Source organism: Mus caroli, chromosome 16 (assembly GCF_900094665.2).
Source record: "Mus caroli chromosome 16, CAROLI_EIJ_v1.1, whole genome shotgun sequence".
In the NCBI taxonomy this organism is placed as follows: domain Eukaryota; kingdom Metazoa; phylum Chordata; class Mammalia; order Rodentia; family Muridae; genus Mus; species Mus caroli.
In genome coordinates this window covers 24,952,874-24,959,747 of record NC_034585.1, presented here as the reverse complement: position 1 = coordinate 24,959,747, position 6,874 = coordinate 24,952,874, and positions in this window count along the sequence as shown.

Sequence of the window (6,874 nt, the reverse complement as noted above, 5' to 3'; positions counted from 1 at the left end):
GCTCCCTGACCTGTCTGAGTTCCAGTCCTGACTTCCTTTGGTGATGAACAGCAGCATGGAAGTGTAAGCCGAATAAACCCTTTCCTCCCCAACTTGATTCTTGGTCATGATGTTTGTGCAGGAATAGAAACCCTAACTAAGACACCAGCCTTATAAAGATTGTCAGGAATGTGAAGAAGACACCAGCCCCACAGAAGCAATAGTACTCCAGAATGAAATAGATCATGAAACTCATGAAAAATACTTTTTCTTACAAATGTCCATATGAGGGACTATCTCCAATCCCCAATACAGTTTTAATGAACATTGTTCTTACCTGGACAGTAAATACAAATTTATGACATCTTTTCATGTTGAATTAGACCAGTGTTTCTCAACCTGTGACACAAATAGCAGTCACATATTACATCTACTACATATCATATATTTACATTATGATTCATAAGATTATCAAAATTGCAGATATGGAGTAGCAACAAAGTAACTTTATGGTTGACTGTCAGGAGCCATCTAGCAGAACCTAAAAACTAGCAGGTGATCTTCCTAAGACAGTTTCACCATGGTCTATAAAGCCATGATAGATGCATCCTTCTAGGCAAGGCCAAAGGGACTATATTTTAGAAAAGATTCATGCTTTTATTATGTTCTTTATATATATATTACTAGGTAGTGGCCTGCTCTTTTGAGCAGATTCCTGCAGAAAAATTAAGATGTATAATCTTTAAGTGATGCTATATAAACAAATAGATAATTTCTTAATTCTTAATGATTCTATAAGAATTCTTAAAATTATACTAGCAATTTTTAAGCCCTTGATAATAGAACTGCTATTAAGTCTTTCTGATATTAAAACTTCAATGAGAACTTTGCTACTTTCAAGTGTCACAAGTTAATTGCTTCTGGGATAGAAAGCAGACACATACAACTTAAAACACACTAAAACCAAAAGGCTATAAAGCAGTTAACCAAAAGGTATTAAAAGGGAACAATTTATTGTAGGTGTAAGAGCAGAAGATAATTATCGACTGGGCTTATCTATACAAAACTTCAATAATAACTTAGCCACAAAGATTATGGATTTTACCTTTCAATGAACCTATAGGGCTGGCGACAGATAATGAATGTGTAGTCTTAATGAAGACATATGTAAACATCTCTGTTGTGAACTTCTTTTTGAATTCACGTTTGAACTTTAAGTGAACGTTTATGTATAAAAAAAAAATGCTTGGATAAACCATGTGATCTATTACCCCCCTCCAAAAAATGGTAAAAAAACAAAAAACAAAAACAAAAACAAAACCCACAAACTAGGAACAATTACATTGCGTGACATTATTGAATCAGAGCAGGAGAAAGCAAGATTAGGAGGAGAAGGAGAAAGCAAGATTCAGAGGAAGAAGGAGAAGGACAGCTGAGCAGAATAACTTAGAAATTAAAATTGAATTAAGAAATTAAGAGATCAATACACAGAATGCAGAAAGAAAGAGGGACAAAGAAGAAGCTGCCAAGAGAGCAGAAAGAACAGGCAGGCTTCTCCTACCCATGGGATGGAATAGGTCTTTTACTTAACAGCAAGGCAAGCTTAGTCTTATGAAACAGGACAAAGCTTTTTTTCATTTATACTTGGGTTTAATTCACTTAGCAATAAAAGAGTAGAAGCTTTTTCTTTCTCTATACAGTAAAGATTGGGGCTCATTTTCCATCCAGAATAAGTGAGTTCCTTCTGCACTGGCACTTAGGTTTTTGCTTCACATGCATATGTGAGTATGGATGTGTGTAAGTATGTAATTATGAGATAAGTGTGTAGTTGGGCCCAACTGGTTTTCATGAAGGAGTGAGTATTCATGCATTAATTTGTGTATGAATGTATGTGTGTTTGTCCATATCTGCTCGTGTAAAAGTTTTTCCTTCTGCAAGCATGACTGTCTTCTCCTCATTCAGTAAAAGTTTATTGCTTCAAACCTCTCCCCAGACTAACAAGCAAGAATCTAGGATTCTGAGCAAGAGAGAAAAAAGCCCTAGAAATTAATTCTTTATTTAATCTCCATGCTGTTAGGCTACAGTGGTTTTTAACCCTTAGAATGAGCATAGGCCTTTTTAGAAGTTATCAGCAAGCATTCAGTATAGTTAGAGAGATAGAAGGGCAGAGAGCATTGATATTTAAAGCTGCTTCTACATCCAACTTTGTGTTCAGTTTTAAGCAATTCCATGCCAGGTAGGTTCCTGGTAGTTGGTGGTCACCACAACATGAGAGACTGACTGTGATAAAGGGTTGCAGCATTAGGAAGGTTGAGAACCACTGAATTTGACTTTAGTAACTATTCTGGTTGCTTTTGTCAATTTGACACAAAGTAGACTCATTTGGATAGAGGAAACCTACATAAGAAATTGCCCCCATTAAATTTGCCTGTGGACATTTCTGTAGGGCATTTTCTTGATTAATTATTGATGTAGGAGGACTTAGCCCCTATGGACAGTGCCACCCTTCAACATGTGGGAGAGATCTGCCCTCCATCCCACAGCATAGGTGGACCATAGACATAGTGAGCCCTGCTTAGCACCTTGCAGTTGGAGGGAGGGAGGAGGAAGACAGACCAGAGACGTGTGGGCCCTCTGTGCCACCCATAGACCTGCCCTCTGTTGCATAGCACAGGTGGGTTGTCAACACCCTCTTTCCACTATACCAAGCTGTGCAGACTGAGGAGATCACCCAGGAGTCTGCCAGTCACGTGGCTAACCTGAAGGAGGAGCCACCACAATGTGGAAGTATGTGGTAGACAGATGGGAGAAAAAGAGAAGTGGAGCAACTTGGACAATATGAGAGAGAAGGAACTAGAGGCTAGGGGATAGAGAGGACTAGCCGGTTGTGAGTGGCCAACTTTGCTACCTGAGCCATGCTGAGGGTCAGTAATAGCAGGTTTACTCTTTCACTTTGGTTCTACTATTTATTATTAAGCACATTTAATATTGAATATGTCCAATATACTCTTTATCAGTCAAGTTTTCACAACTCTTCCAGCCCTCATGTAACATGCTCTCATGTAACATGTCCCATAATATCAGACTTCCATCTTCCTTTCAAATATGTTTCTATAGGCTACCCCTTCCTTGTACATTCTTATTCTTTCCTTATTAATGAAGATGACTTACATGTATAAGGATATGTTAACCAGCTTTCATGAAACTGATATTTAGAGATATCAATTTGGGGACACTATGAGGAATAATTCCCATACTAACAGATGTGAGAAAATATTTCTATTGGTGTCTCCAGGTAAACTGAATATTAACCCTATTTAGTTTTGTTAAAATGCAATGTGAAATTTGATACCTCTCTACCTGTTGTAGAGAGTAGATAAATCATATCTCTCTGGTCTATGAATAAAGAGCATACACACCATAAATGGAAAGGTCAGGCACATGAGCATGCAATTTGTGCAGCTGCCTGAAGCTCTGAGAAAGTTCTTGGTTCAACACACTTTGCAGCTGCCTCCTTGAAATGTTTTGAGCATAAAGTCTGCATTTTTATTTTGCACCAGAGCAATAAATTATGGGTTTTTAAAAAAGTAAATTTATGCGAGGACACACAATACAACTATGCAATTTCAGAAAGGAACAGGGAGATACCCCATTTCCATTTCAATGCCCTTTGCAAACTCAGAGCTTCTGAGAATGACAGTATATCCAGATCTCCTTGGGCAGCACAAGTTCTGCGTTCATGAAGGTGCATTAGCAAGTCATAGCCACCACTGTGAATAATACTAATTAAATAAAGGGCACTGGGTTACTCAACATTTATCTTCCCTTGTCTTGAAAGAAGTTTTCAGGTCTAACTTTCATCAAATATTTTGCTTGGGAAGAAATAACTAGATAGAAAAGCCACCCATCTCTGAGTAAGGCTTTTACTAGCATTATTTTTAAGTGTTTTAATTTATTATTTGAAACATTTATATATATGATCATATTCTTTGCTCTCCCCCAACTTCTTCTTCCAGATACCCTCTCCTATTCATCCAATTACAAGGTTTTTAAAATCAGGCTACCTACAGCAGCAACAACAACAACATCATAATCAACAACAAGAACACCAACCCCCCCCCACCACACACACACACACACACACACACACACACACACACACACACACCATGGAGTTGTATTTGTATTTGTGAGCAATTCCTAGCCCTTGGCCTGTCCTGGAGTTTCCATTAAAGAAAACTGATTCTGTCTTAAGGTGCTAGTCCAACTGGGACTAGGTTTTTGGTTAGGGGTAAAATTTTGAGCACACTTCATTCACTCCATATTATTGTTAATAAAATTGTAAAAGCTATTATGACCTCCCGTCCTCATATTGCATCCCTCTGAGATTCACTAAAGTCTTACAGACTATAGAAATAGGAATAGAGCAAAGTCAGTTAGACTTTAGCCATTGAAAATACCCATTAAAATCTTTTGTCCATTTTAATTATAAAATACACATCTGACCACCACAAAATATAGGGTCTGTCTCTTGTGCATAATATATTACCATTATGTAGATCAATGCTTTAACACAATTCTTGCCATTTCAATAAATAAGTATGAACTGAATAAGAAAGTGGCAAAAATGAGGGTCTGAGAAATTCTTACATAAAATAAAATAAAATAAAATAAAATAAAATAAAATAAAAACTATGGTCAAACACAAAATATTGATTTAAAATAATACACTTGAAGCAATGAAAATCAATATTTTAATTAATCAAAGTGTGAAAAAGAAGGAAGAATTTTTAGTTATATGAATTGCTTGCCTTAAAATTTAACCATTTTAAGCAAAAATATCCAGTAGATGCCTACTAGCATGTATCATAAAATCAAGGTCTATGTGCGATTTAAATTTTCCTAAATTAAAATGTATTTTGTTTTGTATGGATTCCACATGTGAATATAATGAATGTTTGTTGTTAATTTGTTTTCACTCAGAGTGAGTTTGCATGTTTTGAAGACACACTCAGATACTTTGATCTGTGCGTTCATTGTAGAACTATTATTTCAAGCTCGCTAACATGTCCATCACATTAATTTATATTAATATGTGGTTAGAACACTAAAAAAACCTCTTCCTTTTAACTCTATAAATTTATTCATTCATTCATTCACATTTGCCTCGAACTCAGAGAGACCAACCTGACTTATGAGTGCTGTGATTAAAGGTATGATTTCAAATGCTAACCAAACTACTGTCCAGGAGTGCCTATGCATCTCAAATGGAAATTAATTCTCCTTAAAAAATAATTCAAATTAAAACACTGAAGATTAATTGAAACTTATCTAAATAAGACAGTACCATACACAACACGAAGTTCAAGGATTTAGTCCTACAGCTTGCTACTTCTAAATCCATCTTTGAGAAGAATTATATGAACACATTTGAGGCTAAAGGCAATAAACTTATGAACAGAGATGGTTTGGATCACATTTAAATGAATGAATGAAATTAACAACTCAAAAGTTTTTAATGCCTTGAAGCTGCTACAGCTGGTACATATGTACACATCTAGCTATACATATATGTGTGTGTCTATGTACACATATATATGTGCAATCAACATGAACTCCTGTGATATGCACCTGCTAGGGGTGAAAGCCCACTGAAAGCTTCTTAGTAACTTTTCTGAGACTTCCCTTGGTAGCATTTGAAATTATGATATGCTTCAGGGGAAGACCTGCTTACACAACTACACGTCACCTTATTAAGTGCTGACAGCACAGGGCATTTGTTGCCCTCAAGATGTAGGGTAAACTTCTAGCTCTTTGGAATGATGGTGTCATGTCTATGGATAAGGTTTTTTAATGGGCATAAGAACCAAGTGTTCAGGCGGGCATGGTGGTGCACGCCTTTAATTCCAGCACTTGGGAGGCAGAGGCAGGTAGATTTCTGAGTTCGAGACCAGCCTGGTCTACAAAGTGAGTTCCAGGATAGCCAGGGTTATACAGAGAAACCCTGACTCGAAAAACAAAACAGAAAAAAAAAAAAAAGAACCAAGTGTTCCTTCAGGATATCCCAAGGACTGAAAAGTGGGTCCTTTTTAATTTTAAAAAAAGCACTTCCACTTTCCATGAGTCATTTTTGATACTTACACTGAAGCCAACAGTGTAAAATATCTCTGTAAGTTCTAACACTTGTTAAATGTTCTGTTTTTACTTCTCATCAGACTCATTATCATGATAATTCACTGTGGTATAATTTGCATTTCTCTGATTAAGTAGGTGGTTGACATTTTGTGAAGTAGTCTTGCTGTGTCTCCTTTCTTGTTTTCTTTTTGCCTATGTAATTGAATTCCTTAGCATTGTTTACTGCTTATTTGAAATTTATTGACTTTGTGGCTATGTATCCTTTATACATACATATACATATATATATATATATATATATATATATATGTATATATATCAAGTCTGCCATTATCCTTAAATATTAAAATCTCTTGTTATATGTTTAGTAGAGTTAGAAATGTTTCCCCACGACTTGGAATGCTTTCTTCTGACTCTCTTTATAATCCATAGCACTCTTGGTGCAGGCCTGGGCCAGAGAACATTTTCACACATAGTGTTCCACAGGGCATGCAATGATTTTGCACATCTGTCAGGTAGGTCAAACGAATTTGTTTTCTGTTTTAATATTCCTCTAGACTCACTGCATAGTGTCTTCCTGTTCCGTTAATTATACGAAGATATCAAAAAAACTTTCAGGTGTCAGAGAGATATCTAAACATCTTAAGATTTATTGAGATTTTGTCATGTCATGTTTTCATGTTTGTTTTATTCCAGGCTTCCTTCCTTCCTTCCTTCCTTCCTTCCTTCCTTCCTTCCTTCCTTCCTTCCTTCCTTCCTT